The 18,563-nt window shown below is 35.1% G+C and overlaps 1 pseudogene; it reads right to left on the bottom strand.

The window, feature by feature from the left end:
- Positions 1-12,602: 12,602 nt before the first annotated feature.
- Positions 12,603-13,598, bottom strand: LOC123936554 (annotated as a pseudogene).
- Between the last annotated feature and the right edge of the window lie 4,965 nt (positions 13,599-18,563).

Raw genomic sequence — 18,563 nt, 5'->3', positions numbered from 1 at the left:
CAGATTGGATAAAACGACAGCACCCATCCATATGTTGTCTACAAGAGACCCATTTTGAACCTAAGGATAAACCCAGACTTAAAGTGAAGGGATGGAGAAGAAACTTTCATGCCAATGGGCCTAAAAGAAGGTCAGGGTAGTGATTCTCACATCAGATAAATTAGATCTTAAATTAAAGAGTGTGGTCAGAGATACAGAAGGACACTACATAATTCTTAAAGGGACTGTCCACCAAGATTATCTAACAATTGTAAATATCTATGCCCATAATATGGGAGCAGTGAATTACATAAGAAAACTATTAATAAAGATAAAGAGTCACATTGATATGAACACATTAATAGTAGAAGATCTTAATATGTCTCTCTCAGCAATAGACAAATCATCGAAGCAGAAAATTAATAAAGAAATAAGAGCATTGAATGAAACATTGGACCAGATGGACCTCATAGACATATACAGAACATTCCACCCTAAAAGAACAGAATACTCATTCTTCTCAAGTGCACATGGAACCTTCTCCAGTATAGACCACATACTCGGTCACAAAGCAGGACTCAACCAATAACAAAAGACAGACATTATTCCCTGCATATTCTCAGATCACAATGCTTTGAAATTGGAACTCAATCCCAAGGAAAAGTGAAGGAACTCAAACACCTGGAAGCTAAAGACCACCTTGCTTAAGAATGCTTGGATCAACCAGGAGATCAAAGATGAATTTAAACAACTCATGGAAACCAATGAGAATGAAGACACTTCGGTCCAAAACCTATGCGATACAGCAAAGGCAGTTCTAAGGGGGAAATATGTAGCCATCCAAGCCTCCCTCAAAAAATTAAAAAATCCAGAATACGCCAGCTGTCTCTACACCTTAAGGAACTGGAGAATCATAAACAAATCAAATCAACTCCACATGCAAGAAGGGAAATAATCAAGATTAGAACAGAGATCAATGAGGTAGAAACCAGAGACACAGTAGAATGTATCAATGAAACTAGAAGCTGGTTTTTTGAAAGAATCAATAAGATCAATAAACCATTGGCCACACTAATCCAAAAGAAAAGAGAGAAAGCCCAAATTAATAAAATTATGAATGAAAAGGGAGAGATCACAACTTACACCAAGGAAGTAGATACAATCATCAGAAATTATTACCAACAGTTATATGCCAGTAAGCTAAGCAACCTAGATGAAATGGATGCATTCCTGGAAAACTATAAACACCTAAAATTGAACCAGGAGGAAATTGACAACCTGCATAGACCGATATCTAGTAACGAGATTGAAGCAGTGATCAAAAACCTCCCAAAAAAAAGAGCCCAAGACCCGTCGGATTCCCTGGGGAATTCTACCAAACTTTCAAAGAAGAAATAACACCAATTCTTCTGAGGCGTTTCCAAAAAATTGCAGCAGAATCAAAACTTCCAGATGCTTTTTATGAAGCCAGCATTACCCTGACCCCCAACCAGGCAAAGATCCTACCAAAAAGGAGAATTTCAGACCGTATCACTGATGAATATGGATTCTAGATTATCAACAAGATCCTAACAAACAGGATCCAGAAGTACATTAAAAAAAATTATGCAACATGACCAGGTGGGATTAATCCCTGGGATACAAGTTTGGTTCAACATTCGCATATCAATCAATGTGATAGAACAAATCAATAAGAGAAGAGTGAAGAACCACATGGTCCTCTCAATTGATGCAGAAAAAGCATTTGACAAAATCCAGCATCCGTTCCTGATGAAAATGCTTCAAAGCATAGGGATAGAGGGAACATTCTTGAACTTCATAAAATCTATCTTTGAAAGACCCACAGCAAATATCATCCTCAATGGGAAAAAGCTTACAGCCTTCCTGTTGAGATCAGGAACATGACAAAATGCCCACTCTCACCGCTCCTGTTCCACATAGTATTAGAACTCCTAGGAACGGCAATCAGAAAACAAAGAGAAATAAAAGGTATCCTAATTGGCAAGGAAGATGTCAAATTCTCTCTCTTCACGGATGACTTGATTCTTTCTATGGAAAACCCAAAAGACACCACCCCCAAACTACTAGAACTCATACAGCAATTCAGTAACATGGCAGGATACAAAGTCAATGCACAGAAATCAGTGGCTTTCCTATACACTAACAATAAAAATACAGAAAGGAAAATTAGAGAATCAATTCCATTTACTATAGCACCAAGAAACATAAGATACCTGGGAAGAAACCTACTGAAAGAGGTAAATGACCTGTACTCGAGGAACAACAGAACACTGATGAAAGAATTGAAGAAGATACAAAAAATGGAAGACCTTTCCATGCTCTTGGATTGGAAAAGTAAACATTGTTAAAATGTCTATACTTCCTAGAGCAATCTATACTTTTAATGCCATTCTGATCAAAATTCCACTGGTATTTTTCAAGGAGCTGGAGCAAATAATCCTAAAATTTGTATGAAATCAGAAGAGACCCTGAATTGCTAAGGAAATGTTGAAAAACAAAAACAAAACTGGCGGCATCACGTTACCCAATTTCAAGCTTTACTACAAAGCTGTGATCACCAAGACAACGTGGTACTGGCATAAAAACAGACACATAGACCAGTGGAACAGAGTGGAGAGCCCAGATATGGACCCTCAACTCTATGGTCAAATAATCTTCGACAAAACAGGAAAAAATATACAGTGGAAAAAAAGACAGTCTCTTCAATAAATGGTGCTGGGAAAACTGGACAGTGATATGTAGAAGAATGAAACTCGACCATTCTCTTACACCATACAGAAATATAAACTCGGAATGGATAAAAGAACTCAACATGAGACAGGAATCCATCAGAATACTAGAGGAGATCATAGGCAGTAACCCCTTCGATATCAGCCACAGCAACTTCTTTCAAGATATGTCTCCAAAGGCCAAGGAAACAAAAGTGAAAATGAACTTTTGGGACTTCATCAAGATCAAAAGCTTCTGCACAGCAAAGGAAGCAGTCAACAAAATAAAGAGGCAACTCATGGAATGGGAGAAGATATTTGCAAATGACAGTACAGACAAAAGGTTGATATCCAGGATCTATGAAGACCTCCTCAAACTCAACACACACAAAACAGATCATCTTATCCAAAATGGGCAGAAGATATGAACAGACACTGCTCCAATGAAGACATACAAATGGCTATCAGACACATGAAAAAATGTTCATCATCACTAGCCATCAGGGAGATTCAAATTAAAACCACATTGAGATATCACCTTTCACCAGTTAGAATGGCCAAAATTAGCAAGGCAGGAAACATCATGTGTTGGAGAGGATGTGGAGAATGGGGAACTCTCTTCCACTGTTTGTGGGAATGCAAGTTGGTGTAGCCACTTTGGAGAACAGTGTGGAAATTCCTCAAGGAATTAAGAATAGAGCTTCCCTAAGACCCTGCAGTTGCACTGCTGGGTATGTAGCACACAGATACAGATATAGTGAAAAGAAGAGCCATCTGTTCCCCAATGTTTATTGCGGCAATGGCTACAGTACCCAAACTGTGGAAAGAACCAAGATGCCCTTCACTGGACAAATGGATAAAGAAGATGTGGTCCATATACACGATGGAGTATTATGCCTCCATCAGAAAGGATGAATACCCAACTTTTGTAGCAACATGGACAGGACTGGAAGAGATTATGCTGAGTGAAATAAGTCAAGCAGAAAGAGTCAAGTATCATATGGTCTCACTTATTTGTGGAGCATAACAAATAATATGGAGGACATGGGGACATGGAGAGGAGAAGGGAGTTGAGGGAAACTGGAAGGGGAGATGAACCATGAGAGACTATGGACTCTGAAAACCAACCAGAGGGTTTTGAAGTGGTAGGGGGTAGGAAGTTGTGGAACCAGGTGATGGGTAATAAGGAGGGCACATACTGCATGGCGCACTGGGTGTGGTGCAAAAACAATGAATACTGTTACGTTGAAAAAAACCATAAAAAAAGAAAACATATGATCCTACAGTCCCACTTATGACTATATATCCAAAAGAATTAAAATGTATATGTTTTATTTTAAAGATTTTATTTATGTACTTTACACAGAGAGATCACAAGTAGGCAGAGAGGCAGGCAGAGAGAGGGAGGGGGAAATGGGATCCCCGCTGAGAAAGAGCTGGATGTGGAGCTGGATTCCAGGACCCTGAGATCATGACCTGAGCAGAAGGCAGTGGCTTAACCGACTGAGCCACCCAGGTGCCCCTAAAATAGATATCTTGAGGCAATATCTGCATTCTTACGAGTTTTTCAACATTATTTCCAAAAGTTAAGATATGTACAGTACATGTACACACACACACACACACACACACACACACACACACACACACAAACACACACACACAACTAAGTGTTCATCAAATAATGAGTGGATAAAGAATGTGTGTAATATGTATTAAGCCCAAAAGACACGACCAAAAGACTACTAGAACTGGTAACTAAATTCAGTGAAGTCTCAGGATACAAAATCAAATCACAGAAATCTGTTGCATTTATATACACTGGTAATGAAACACCAGAAAAATAAATTAAGGAATCTATGCCATTTATAATTAACTCAAAACAATAAAATACCTAGGAATAAACCTAACTAAAGAAAGTTACAAAACTCTGATGAAAGAACTTGTAGAGGACACAAAGAAATGGAAAGGCATTCCATATAGACTATATATATGTATAATATATAATAATATGTATATAATATATAATATGTATATGTATATAATATGTATACAATATATAATAACATGTATACTATATAATATGTTATATATATATTATATAATACGTATAATATATTAACAATTCCATACTTTATAGTTGAATTATCTAGAAGCATTAATCTTAAGTTGTGACACTAGCAAAGAAGACAAAAGGAAGAAACTATGTAAATTGATAGATGTATCAGTTGGCTTGATTATGGTGATTGTTTTACAATGTGTACATATACTAAAACATCTAGTTGTACATTTTAAATAAATACAATATGCATTTAGCAAAAATACTTCAATAAAGCTGGAAGAAATAAAAAACAAGAGTTATTATAAGATTGTATAAGATAATGTAAATGGGTTACTTACAATGTTCTTTGCATAAATTGCTACTGAGCAATAGGTGTGGCATTTACTGTCTTTAATACCACCATCCAGCAACATTAAGAAAGGTTGTTTTCATCAATATGAAATATTCCATCAAATTATTTTCATCCATCACCTGATATGCCTAAATTCATCATCAGTATAGTTCCCAAATCATTTCTGTCTGTCGTTTCCATCTGATTTTCACAAAGTAGCCTCAATTTCTAATGTAGATATTATTTCACTTGAAGTTCAGTTATACATAAGGTTAAAAGATAAAACACCAAAATTAAACACAGAAAGTAAAATTAGTCTCAACTTGTTTTGGGGGAAAAAGCAGAAAAATAATACATTCACTACTTCTATGAATACTTGAATTATTTCTAGGGGTCCTTTAAATTTAGAAAATATATAATTGTCCCAGAAACAAATTTTTCTTTTACTATTTTAACTTTCTCATGGTTCAATTTTACATTTTTGAATATTCATTTACCTAGAAGTAATATATTCATATAAATTAAAATACTGTATAACAATAATTTGCCCTGACAACTGTGTAACAACTATGGTCATTGACAAAAAATGGTCAGAACGAACAGAAGAGGGAGACACAGCCTTCCAGTTATGAAATGAATAAGTCACAGGAATGAAAGTACAACATAAAAAATATAGTCAATGAGGTGTGCCTGGGTGGCTCAGTGAGTTAATCCTCTGCCTCCAGCTCAGGTCATGATCCCAGAGTCCTGGGATCAAGCCCCGCATTGGGCTCTCTGGTCAGCAGGGAGCTTGCTTCCCCTCTCTCTCTGCCTGCTGCATTGCCTACTTGTGATCTCTCTCTATGTCAAATAAATAAATAAATAATATATGTACATATATACGTATATACATATACATATATATGTGTATATATAGATTGAATTTATATATATATTACATATATGTAATATATATATATATTCAATGATATTGTAATAGTGTTGTACGGTGTTAGATAGGATCTATACTTGTGGTGAGTGTAGAATATGTAAAAACTTGCCAAATCACTATGTTGTACACCTGAAAGTAATGCAACATTGTGTGTCAACCATACTCAAATAAAAGATGTAAAAAAAAAAACAATAAATCACAGAATCACACACACACAAGTGAGAAAGGAAATTCTACACTCTATTATTGTTATTGAGAATTTGGACTGTTACATGTTACTTTTGTTCATCAAATTTTATGTAAGCCTATCTAAAGCCTATACCAATAAGACTCAATCTCATATTTTAAAAGATGTTCATATCCTTTCCCATTCAGACACCATACTTATGAACTAACTCCAAAATCACTTCCTATTGTAAAAATACAGCCATTCCTGTTCAAACTCTACTTAAAATATTCTACTTCTGGTCTTGACCAACTTTTTTTTACATAGATAAGTCACTAATTTCTTAAACAGATCACCTTAAAACTATAATGATTTTAATCTGGATACTATCCAAACCGTCAGAATTAATACAATGGCATCAACATTGATATGAGCACATCACATGATTGCATGAAAATAGTTCTACTTCTGGAGAGTATAATTCATGTTAAACATACCATGCTAAAGCACTCTACACTTATCTAGTATTTTTCCCATCTCCAGGAGATTCATCATGGGCTCTGGGGAAAATGTATCTCCCCTTTATTGATAAGTATAATTTTTATTTCAAATATAATTTTTGTCTGAAAATATGTTGTTTCAGTTATGGGTCAAATAAATATTTCTCATATTTGAAGTTTCTTTTGTATCCATATAAACATTTAGTATACATTTTGTGATACAGAATTATTACTACTCTTAAAGTGATCATGTTTTCATAAACACAGCATCGCTTAGAATAGACCTTAATCTTGTTCAGCATAAAAACAGGAAAATTCATAGATAATATCTATGACTATATTACCAGTGACTATATTATCAATTTTACTGTGTCACTGCTAATTTATGATACATTTTTAGGCAAAACACCAATTCTTTCCAAAATTCAAACATACAGGATCTTTTAAATCCATTTCCAGTAAATGAAATTGTCTTTGATATCCCCTTGTTGAGAGATATCATACTGATTATTTATTTTAGTAAGTTTTAAAAAAAACAGTTCTTAATTCTAAACAAATTCTTCTAAGCACTTGTAGAGGAATCTCACGTCTTATGTAACAAATTAAAATAAAAACCAATTATGACATGTACTCTTTGTTATCTTTCAGTTTTACAAAATCACTGAATTGAATAGCTGACTGGTGTCCTACTGTCATTATGTGAACAAAGTCGTTTTTCTGAAGAGATGTCTTTAAATACTTTTCAAACGGATGTATATATTCATCTATTATCCCTGCACTTGACATCTTAGGTATTTTAGGAAGACTCAGCAGCAACCATGACTCAAGTTCTTTATCTAGACATTAAAGGAAAGAACCCTTTTCTTTGTGTATGTGTGTGTATGTGTGTGTGTGTTTATTTGGGAAAGCCAACTGAGACTTGAATGATACAATTTAAGTCACTAATAAAGATGGCCTCAGGCCAAGAATGGAAAGGAATTATTTTAATATATTTACATGTTTTTGAAGATGCATTAAGGGTCAATTCAGTGGGATAACAAATATGCTTATTCAGATTCTTCCAATGTTTTTATGTCTCTGAAGTTTTATGGATTCATAAATTTTATATATTGTTATTCAGAAGTTGCATAAGAATATTGTGTAAGCATATTAAATTATTTGGCTGTTTGAACATTGGCTCAAATTAGATACATTATAATGGAATTTGATACATTTTATATAAACACACAGGCAGAAATCTTTATTTTAGAGTAGATACTTATTTTTGAATTTTCACTAAGTTAGAGATTACCATTAAGTTACAAATCATGTTTTACATTTTAAAACGGGTAACAAAATGATAATACTACTTTGAAGGACTACTATTTAGATAATATAAGAATGCATTTTTCATTGCTGGTAACCCCTTAAATGTTCTTAGATTTTGTATGGTCTCCAGTATTTGCATCTGTGTTACATTTATCTTGGGAAGGGGTACCACTAATCTAGTTTAAAGGCTTCTTTTCTAACTTATTTATGATAAAATATATATTATGAAATAGACAATTTTAACAATCTTTGTGCAATTCAGTAACAAATGCATTCATATTTTTGTTCAATCATAACTATCCATCTCTAGAATATTTTCAATGTACCAGTTTTCTCACCTTACAAATAATAATTCCCCATCCTTGCACCCTATAATCCTACTAATGTTTCTTTGTCTCAATTAATTTGCCTAATCTAAGTACCTCATAAAAGTGTAATCATACAATATTTTCCTTTTCTGTTTGGTTTACTTCACTTAGACAAATTTTCTCAAGATTCATCCATGTTGTAGGATGTATCAGAATTTTGTTCATTTTCAGTGCAAATAATAAACAATTGTTTATATACAGTACTTTTAATTCCTGCATTTTTTTCTCCTGTAGGCACTTTTTTTTTTTTTACCTCTTTGGCTATTGTGAACTATGCTGCTATAAACATTTCTGCAGAGGTATTTGCTCAAGCTTCTGCTTTCAATTATTTTTTGTATGTATTTAGAAGCATAATTACTAAATCATTTGATAATTTGATGATGCCAAAACAATGAACACTGTTATGCTGTAAATAAACAACAACAAAAAAATGTTGGAAAAAAATTTTCCATACTATTATTGTATGTATTGCCATAATGTTTTTTATTTTAATTTTAATTTTTATTAAATTTATTTTTTTCAGCGTAACAGTATTCATTGTTTTTGCACAACACCCAGTGCTCCATGCAATACATGCCCTCCCATTACCCATCACCTGGTTCCCCCAACTTCCCACCCCCGCCCCTTCAAAACCTTCAGGTTGTTTTTCAGAGTCCATAGTCTCTTATGGTTCCCCTCCCCTTCCAATTTTTTTTTTATAAACATATAATGTATTTTTATCCTCAGGGGTACAGGTCTGTGAATCACCAGGTTTACACACTTCACAGCACTCATGAGAGCACATACCCTCCCCAATGTCCATAACCCCCTCCCCCTCTCCCAAACACACCTCCGCCCAGCAACCCCCAGTTTGTTTTGTGAGATTAAGAGTCATTTATGGTTTGTCTCCCTCCCAATCCCATCTTGTTTAATTTATTCTTCATAGCACCTGACCATTTTACATTCCCATCAAAGATGCACTAAGATAAAAAGAAAGAATGCATTAAGATTCCAATTTCTCCACATTCTTGCAGCATTTGTTATTTTTATTATTTAAAGTTTAATAACACCTTTCATAATGGGTGAATATTTCATTGTGATTTTATGTGCATTTCTCTAATAACAAATGACTGTCTCATCATATGCTTATCAGGCATTTGTATATATATACATTGGAGAAATGGGTATTTAAATATTTCACACATTTTTTTTTAATTTTATTTTTTTTAATTTGTTTTTTTACAGCATAACAGTGTTCATTCTTTTGGCATCACACCCAGTGCTCCATGCAGTACTTCCCCTCCCTATTACCCACCACCTGGTTCCTCAACCTCCCACCACCCCGCCCCTTCAAAACCCTCTGGTGGTTTTTCAGAGTCCATAGTCTCTCATGGTTCATCTCCCCTTCAAGTCTCCCTCAACTCCCTCTCCTCTCCATCTCCCCATGTCCTCCATATTATTTGTTATGCTCCACAAATAAGTGAGACCATATGATACTTGGCTCTCTCTGCTTGACTTAATTCGCTCAGCATAATCTCTTCCAGTCCCGTCTATGTTGCTACAAAATTTGGGTCTTCATCCTTTATGATGGAGGAATAATACTCCATTGTGTATATGGACCACATCTTCCTTATCCATTCATCCGTTGAAGGGCACCTTGGTTCCTTCCACAGTTTGGCGACCGTAGCCATTGCTGCAATAAACATTGGGGTACAGATGGCCCTTCTTTTCACTACATCTGTATCTTTGGGGTAAATACCCAGCAGTGCAATTGCAGGGTCATAGGGAAGCTCTATTCTTAATTTCTTCAGGAATCACCACACTGTTCTCCAAAGTGGCTGCACTAACTTGCATTCCCACCAAAAGTGTAAGAGTGTTCCCCTTTCTCCACAACCTCTCCAACACATGTTGTTTCCTGTCTTGCTAATTTTGGCCATTCTAACTGGTGTCAGGTGGTATCTTAATGTTGTTTTAATTTGAATCTCCCTGATGGCTAGTGATGATGAACATTTTTTCATGTGTCTGATAGCCATTTGTACGTCTTCGTTGGAGAAGTGTCTGTTCATATCTTCTGCCCATTTTTTATAAAATCTTTCTATGAAAGACCCACAGCAAATATCATCCTCAATGGGAAAAAGCTTGCAGCCTTCCCGTTGAGATCAGGAACATGACAAAGATGCCCACTCTCACCACTCTTGTTCAACATAGTATTAGAAGTTCTAGCAATGGCAATCAGACAACAAAGAGAAATAAAAGGTATCCAAATTGGCAAGGAAGAAGTCAAACTCTCTCTCTTCGCAGAAGACATGATTCTTTATATGGAAAACCCCAAAGACTCCACCCCCAAACTACTAGAACTCAGACAGCAATCCAATAACATGGCAGGATACAAAGTCAATGTACAGAAATCAGTGGCTTTCTTATACACTAACAATGAAAATACAGGAAGGGAAATTAGAGAATCAATTCCATTTACTATAGCACAAAGAACCATAAGATACCTGGGAATAAACCTAACCAAAGAGGTAAAGGACCTGTACTCGAGGAACTACAGAACAGTCATGAAAGAAATTGAAGAAGACACAAAAAGATGGAAGACTGTTCCATGCTCTTGGATTGGAAGAATTAACATTGTTAAAATGTCTATACTGCCTAGAGCAATCTATACTTTTAATGTCATTCCGATCAAAATTACACCGGTATTTTTCAAAGAGCTGGAGCAAATAATCCTAAAATTTGTATGGAATCAGAAGAGACCCTGAATTGCTAAGGAAATGTTGAAAAACAAAAACAAAACTGGCGGCATCACGTTACCCGATTTCAAGCTTTACTACAAAGCTGTGATCACCAAGACAGCGTGGTACTGGCATAAAAACAGACACATAGACCAGTGGAACAGAGTGGAGAGCCCAGATATGGACCCTCAAGTCTATCGTCAAATAATCTTCGAAAAAACAGGAAAAAATATTCAATGGAAAAAAAACAGTCTCTTCAATCAATGGTGCTGGGAAAACTGGACAGTGATATGTAGAAGAATGAAAATCGATCATTCTCTTAAACCATACACAAAGATCAACTCGAAATGGATAAAAGACCTCAACGTGAGACAGGAATCTATCAGAATCCTAGAAGAGAACATAGGCAGTAACCTCTTCGATATCAGACACAGCAACTTCTATCAAGATATGTCTCCAAAGGCCAAGGAAACAAAAGTGAAAATGAACTTTTGGGACTTCATCAAGATCAAAAGCTTCTGCACAGCAAAGGAAGCAGTCAACAAAACAAAAAGGCAACCCACAGAATGGGAGAAGATATTTGCAAATGACAGTACAGACAAAAGGTTGATATCCAGGATCTATAAAGAACTTCTCAAACTCAACACACACAAAACAGATAATCATATCAAAAAATGGGCAGAAGATATTGAACAGACACTTCTCCAACGAAGACATACAAATGGCTATCACACATGTTTTAATGTGTTTGTTGTTGAGTTCTATGAGTTATTCATGTATTGTAGATGTATATTCCTCAATTATTTATTTACTTCAAATGCATGGGCTATTTTTTCACTTTATTAAAGGATGTTTATCAGAGGGAATATAGGTTGTGGGTGGGTTAGGTGCTGAGCATTGTGTGTAAGGGTTGAATTCCTAAATTCTGCACCTGAAATGAATATTACACAGTTTGTTAACTAACTGAGATTCATGGAGGCCTGGATATGGTGCATAAACAATGAATCTTGGAACACTGAAAAATAAAATTAAATTTTAAAAAAATTTTCTTTATATTGAAATGAAAAAATAAATAAATAAATAACTTGAAAAAGAAAAGAGTCAAGAAAATTTTTAAAATAATGTAATTATTATACATAAAAATTACTATATATAAAAAGAATTAAAATATATAGTTCTGTCTGAATTTCAGAATAAAACAGTAACAGTTATAGATATAATGCATATATAAATATTCCCTAGGACATTTCACATAATTCCTTTTGTATAACCTTGAAATTTGGGACAAATCAATGTAATCTTTTTTATTTATTTATTTATTTATTTATTTATTTGACAGAGAGAGATCACAAGTAGACAGAGAGGCAGGCAGAGAGAGAGAGAGGGAAGCAGGCTCGCTGCTGAGCAGAGAGACCGTTGCGGGACTCGATCCCAGGACCCTGAGATCATGACCTGAGCCGAAGGCAGTGGCTTAACCCACTGAGCCACCCAGGCGCCCCCAAATCAATGTAATCTTAGTCATGACTTAAGGTAGCACACTGACCCATACACTTTCTCAGGGCTTCCTTGACATCACTGTTCCTCATACTATAGATGATGGGGATTAACAAAGGAGTGAAGATAATATAGAACACCGACACTATTTTATCATGGTTAGCTGACCTGTAGGATTTAGGTCTCATATAGATAAAAATAGCAGCTCCATAAAAGAGTCCCACCACAGAGAGATGTGAGGAGAATGTAGCAAAAGCCTTCTTGCGGGCTTCTCTAGAATGCATCTGGAGAACTGCAGCAAAGATAAGACTATAGAAAATCAGGATGAGAGAAAATGGGACCAAGACCATTAATACACAGCAGATGTACATGACATTTTCAAAGACCGATGTGTTGGCACAAGCCAAACGCACCAGAGTAGGGGCCTCACAGAAGAAATGATTGATCTCACGTGCATGGAAAAATGGAAAACTCAGGGTAGCAGCAGCCTGCATGAGGCCATCCACTGTCCCCAGGAATCAAGACCCCACAGTCATTCTCAGGCAAAATTTCCAGCTCATGAGAACGACATATCGCAGTGGGTGGCAAACAGCCACATAGCGGTCATAGGACATGGGTGCCAAGAGGAAACACTTGACCCCTTCCAAACTGATAAAGAAGAAGATCTGCAACCCACAGCCAGAAGGAGAAATGGACTTCAGGCCAGTCAGGTAGTCAGCTGCCATTTTGGGCACAATGGTGGAGACTAGCATCATGTCCATGAGGGAGAGTTGGCTCAATAGGAAGTACATGGGAGTGTGAAGCCGGACATCCTGATGAATCAGGAAAATCATGAGGGCATTGCCTAGTAAGGAGGTGAAGGCAATTGTGAGAACCATCACAAAAAGAAATAGATGGGCTTCTGTGTGATTAAAGAGTCCTAGGAGAATGAAATCTGTGGTGGTGTTCCAAACATTCATGATTTCAAACAAGAGCAACACTACAAATGAAGAGATAGATGATAGAGTTTTCATCATCTTACTTTCTCAGAATATGTTCCCAATGAAAGACAATAATACTAAATTCAACATTTCATTAACTGTATAAAGTGTGTAATGATGTTTCCCCTCAAATTCACAGAGACACAATCTTCTTTTGGTAAATAAGAGAAAATGAATTTGTTAGTACCCAGTATAAAGATAAGATCTTTTCTTGTTCAGGCCCAAAAGAATCTAAATCTCCGAAGGCATTCTCTTTGCTGACCTGTTAGTACTGAAACTGCTCTAGGTTGTTGAATGAATAGTATCATACTTGAGGAGATGAAGATGCTGATTCAGTCTCAAAGATGTGTTCTAATTCAATGAAATGGCAGGACAGGAATCCCTCTCTTCCATGGTCATTTGATTTGCACCTAACTTACATATGCCTCCTGTACTGGAATGCAAGTCAAAAAATTGCAAAAAACTCCCTCAATCACTTACTCCATTATTTCAGCATCATGATTGTACTGACAGCATTCTACTTCAGTGTTTTAGTTGGTTGTTTCAAAGTTAAACAAAGAAACACACTTCTTGGGGTGCCTGGGTGGCTCAGTGGATTAAGCCTCTGCCTTCAGCTCAAGTCATGATCTCAGGGTCCTGGGATCGAGCTCCAGATCTGGCTCTCTCTGACTTAGCAGGGAGCCTGTTTCCCACCCACCCCCCTCTGCCTGCCTCTGCCTACTTGTGATCTATGTCTGTCAAATAAATAAATAAAATCTTAAAAAATAAAGAAACACTTCTCTCTATGGATATACACTGCATTTCTCAAAACTTTGTTATCTCCACACCTTCATATCTGTTAACATTTGCATTCTTCACACCTAGGAACCATATGAATTCCTTAATTATGGGTCTCTCTGGTGCCTTCCTGAAGGATCTTGAAACCCTCCAAACTCATTTATTTGACTTGGAACCTTCTTATTTTCATTATTCTAAACTCTCTCATTCTTATGAAAAATGACGAAATTTAGAAATTGCTTAAGTGTCAATCTATAATATAATAATTGCAGAGTATTTAGTAAGTTTCTTAAAATAAGTTTTGCTATCATCTTACCCATTTTTAAATATACTTGCACTATAGTGGCATTATGTACGGTCACATTATTCTGCAACTATGACCAATATATAACCCCAGGACTCTTCATAATCTGTAACAGTAACTCTGCACCCATTAAACAATGATTTCCTGTTTCTCCCTGTCCCTGGGAACTGCTAACCCCAATTCTGCTTTTCTGGCCCTATGAATTTGACTACTATAGGATCTTTAGTTTAGTGGGAATGTACAGAATTTGTCTTTTTATAATTGGCTTATTCACTTAACATCATGTCATCAATATTTGTTCAAACTATAGCATGTCAGAATTCCCTCCCTTAGTCAAATAGTATCCCTTTGTATGTATACACATTTTTTTATTAATTCATTCCACCTATGGGATGCTGTCATTGTTGGGCTGCTGTCGTTCACTTAAAGGATAAATTTAACGGAATTTTTGTTAATAATTGTTTAAATTTGCATAATGTGAACAGATATACCTTAATAATATAGTAATTTGCGCTACTTCTTTTTCCTTTACATGTATGCAAGAGAGATGTATGTGTTTTAAAGACTCACTACAACAATTAAAATTATTACATTTAGTAAATACTGCTTCTTTGAGGTTTAAAATTTCTGTTGTTTTTTAAATTTGGAATTATTAGTGTTTAACTTTGTATCAAGGTATTATTTTAAGGTGAAATATATATATAAAAACAATCCATCATCACCAATCTAATTGTATTTTCAATGTGCTATTTTGTTTATAGTATTTACTAGTAAGATCAACTAAAGACGTTAATCAAATAATATCATTGGTAGAAAATTATATTTTTCCAAGGACTGCAATGTTAAATTATGTATATCAAAATTCCTAAGTATAATTTCCATATTATACAGGAGACACAATTGTGTTCGCTAATTAATATGATAGAAAACTTACTAATTCCTAATTGACCATGCAAACAAAGTGGTTGAAAATCTAAATGAGAAATTAAATATAATATCTAAAATGGCATTAATTAGAAGAATGAAATTTCAATACTGACTCGTGTAGGATTGAGAATTTAGTATTCTAAATTTTCTTTTGTCCCCTCATTTAAAAGAGAGATCACTTCTAATGTTTTTCAGTCTTTTACTTAGGATGGTGCTGAAATTGTGGTATCTCTACTTGAATCATAAAATAATATACTTTCAATGATAATAGAAGGCACTAATATATACTCCCTTTTTCCATAGTGTAATCACAGAAAATTTAGTGAATTCTGATCATTTCCTTCTGTATTTTTCTAATCCCCCTTGTTCTAACTTACCCTAAAAATTATAATTTGTTTCCCTCAGCATACCAGGGTGATTAATCAATTTGTTCAGTTTAAAATAAAATAGTAACAGCAAAATAATTTATTAGACTGAATTGACTAGTTATTGCAAGAGACTTAACCTGATGGCTACATCAGATTTAATACCTTTTAGTTTTTCACATATGGTATAGATCAACAAAGAATTTTATTTGGAAAATTACACAGAAAGAGTAATGTACTTTGGATTTTTGTGGAGTTCAGAGTAATAAACAAATTACTAAATATTAAAGGTGATTATGACCTACTTAGATAGATAAAAATGATGACTTCAACAAGCTGGATCTCTGTCCCTTCTGAGCAGGGTCATCGTAATGCATCTATTTGTGAGGAGGAAACATCTTATAGTCTGGCAGCATCAAACTCATTCATATCAGTGTCTAGAGTGTCCTAGTAAGGGGTGTGGTCTATTGACATATTTTGTTAAAAATACTATCTTATTAGTATTGCAGACCTGCATAACTCTGAATCTTGGGATGACAAAAATATTTAATTTTCGAAGATTTTAAAGATTCACAGATTATACATTCTTTCAGAAAGTTGTGATTCATTAAAATTAAAATACAAAAATCATCTATAATTAAGATCAAAATGTAAACAAATAATGTCCATAAAAAAGGATGATTTAAAAGTACATTAGTAGAGGGGCACTTGGGTGTCTCAGTGGGTTAAGCCTCTGCCTTTAGCTCATTTCATGGTCCTGAGATCCTGGGATCTAGCCTGAAAACAGGCTCCTTGTTCAGCAGGAAGTCTGCTTCTCCTCTCTTTATCCCTCTACTCCTGCTCTCTCTCTCTCTCTCAATCTCTTTCAAATCAATACATAAAATACTTTTTTTTAAAGATTTTATTTATTTATTTGACAGAGAGAGATCACAAGTAAGCAGAGAGGCAGGCAGAGAGAGTGAGAGGGAAGCAGGCTCCCTGCCGAGCAGAGAGCCCAATGTGGGACTCGATCCCAGGACCCTGAGATCATGACCTGAGCCTAAGGCAGCGGCTTAAACCACTGAGCCACCCAGGCGCCCCCATTAAATACTTTTTAAAATTACACTAGAAGTTGAACTAATGTTATGCTTGCACCACTTATTAAAACTTTGATGGAGCAGATTACAGAGTGCATTATTGAGAGATAATTTCTGTTAAAGACAGTAATTAAAATGATCAAGCCCATGGTGGGATTTCCACCATTTTTCTCTCTAAATTTAATTTGGTGGTTGTGTTATAAGCTTGCTAGCTTGTATCCTTATGATTTTGATTTATTTTACTGTTTTATTTGATATTTAAAGGTGAATCATAAAAGCTATGATTATAGCAATAACAGAAGAATGCATTTATTGTGTCAAACACTTAACTCTTTGATTTGATATGGGTACTTTTCAAAGATTTTGCTATTGTTTGTACTATTTATTTTCAGTTTCCTAGCAAACCTTGATTTTAGCAAACCTTGATTTTTACCACTCCATTTGCCTTGGCTTACTTAAGAATATATTTATAACTAGGTGATGGTAATTGAGGAGTGGACTTGTGATGAACACCAGGTGTTGTATGGAAGTGTTCAATCACTACATTGTACACATGAAGCTAATATTACACTCTATGTTAACTAACTAGATAGAAAAAAAACCAAAAGAACTTAAAAAAATAAGGATGATACATACTTATTTATGTGTATGTATTCCATAATTGTAAAATGAAACTAATATTACACTGTATGTTAACTTACTAGATAGAAAAAAAAAAACAAAAAACTTTAAAATATGTATAAGGATGACATTCCACAATTGTAAAATTAAAAAAAAAAAAATTCTTGAATGCAATGGTTGATAGAAAACACTGCCTCTGTATAAATGTGAGATAGTATAATTGCTTAATCCATGTGAACTATAAGAATCGTCATTTGTTTAGGGAGTAAGCATACTATAAATTTTGTTATACTTCTGCCTTTGGATATTGAATCTTATCAGAGTGACTAATCCTACTCTGATTTTGAACATAATTTACCACCTGAGTGAAATCTCAGTACCCTGAGTGAAACCTGACCTGAGTGAAGCTTTATTTTCTGAACAAAACTACAGGCTCCTAGCTAATTCTGAGAAGTACATTATAGACTGGTAGTATATGAAGTTACAAGTAAAACTTGCAGCAAGAGTGAAAATACAATTTTCAGTAAATATTCATATTTTTGTGCTTTGATCTCTGTGCTCATTCAGGAAAAAGGGTTGTCAATGCTCTAGTAAAACAGGGTGCCACTATCTGATGGGGCATTTGACTGTGCTACATAGATCAAATATGAGGTAGATTCTCAGGGGACAGGAGAATGAGGAAAAGACAAGCTTCATGTCAGGGGGGAAATCTACATACCACTTAGAAGTCTATAAGAAAATTACAATGAACTTACAATGAACCTAGGTGACAAAATTGAGATTAATTTAGGACTATTTATAAATGTGTGAGCATAATTTTGGGAAACCATAAAGAAGTTGTGACAGACCTCAATTTTAGCAAAAGAAAGTATTGCCACCACTCTCCCCCTGTAAGCATGAAGGGATGGAGTAGATTCCAGACTACAAATAG

This window comes from Meles meles, unplaced genomic scaffold, assembly GCF_922984935.1.
Source record: "Meles meles unplaced genomic scaffold, mMelMel3.1 paternal haplotype, whole genome shotgun sequence".
Classification (NCBI taxonomy): domain Eukaryota; kingdom Metazoa; phylum Chordata; class Mammalia; order Carnivora; family Mustelidae; genus Meles; species Meles meles.
This window is presented reverse-complemented; position numbering and strand designations above follow the sequence as displayed.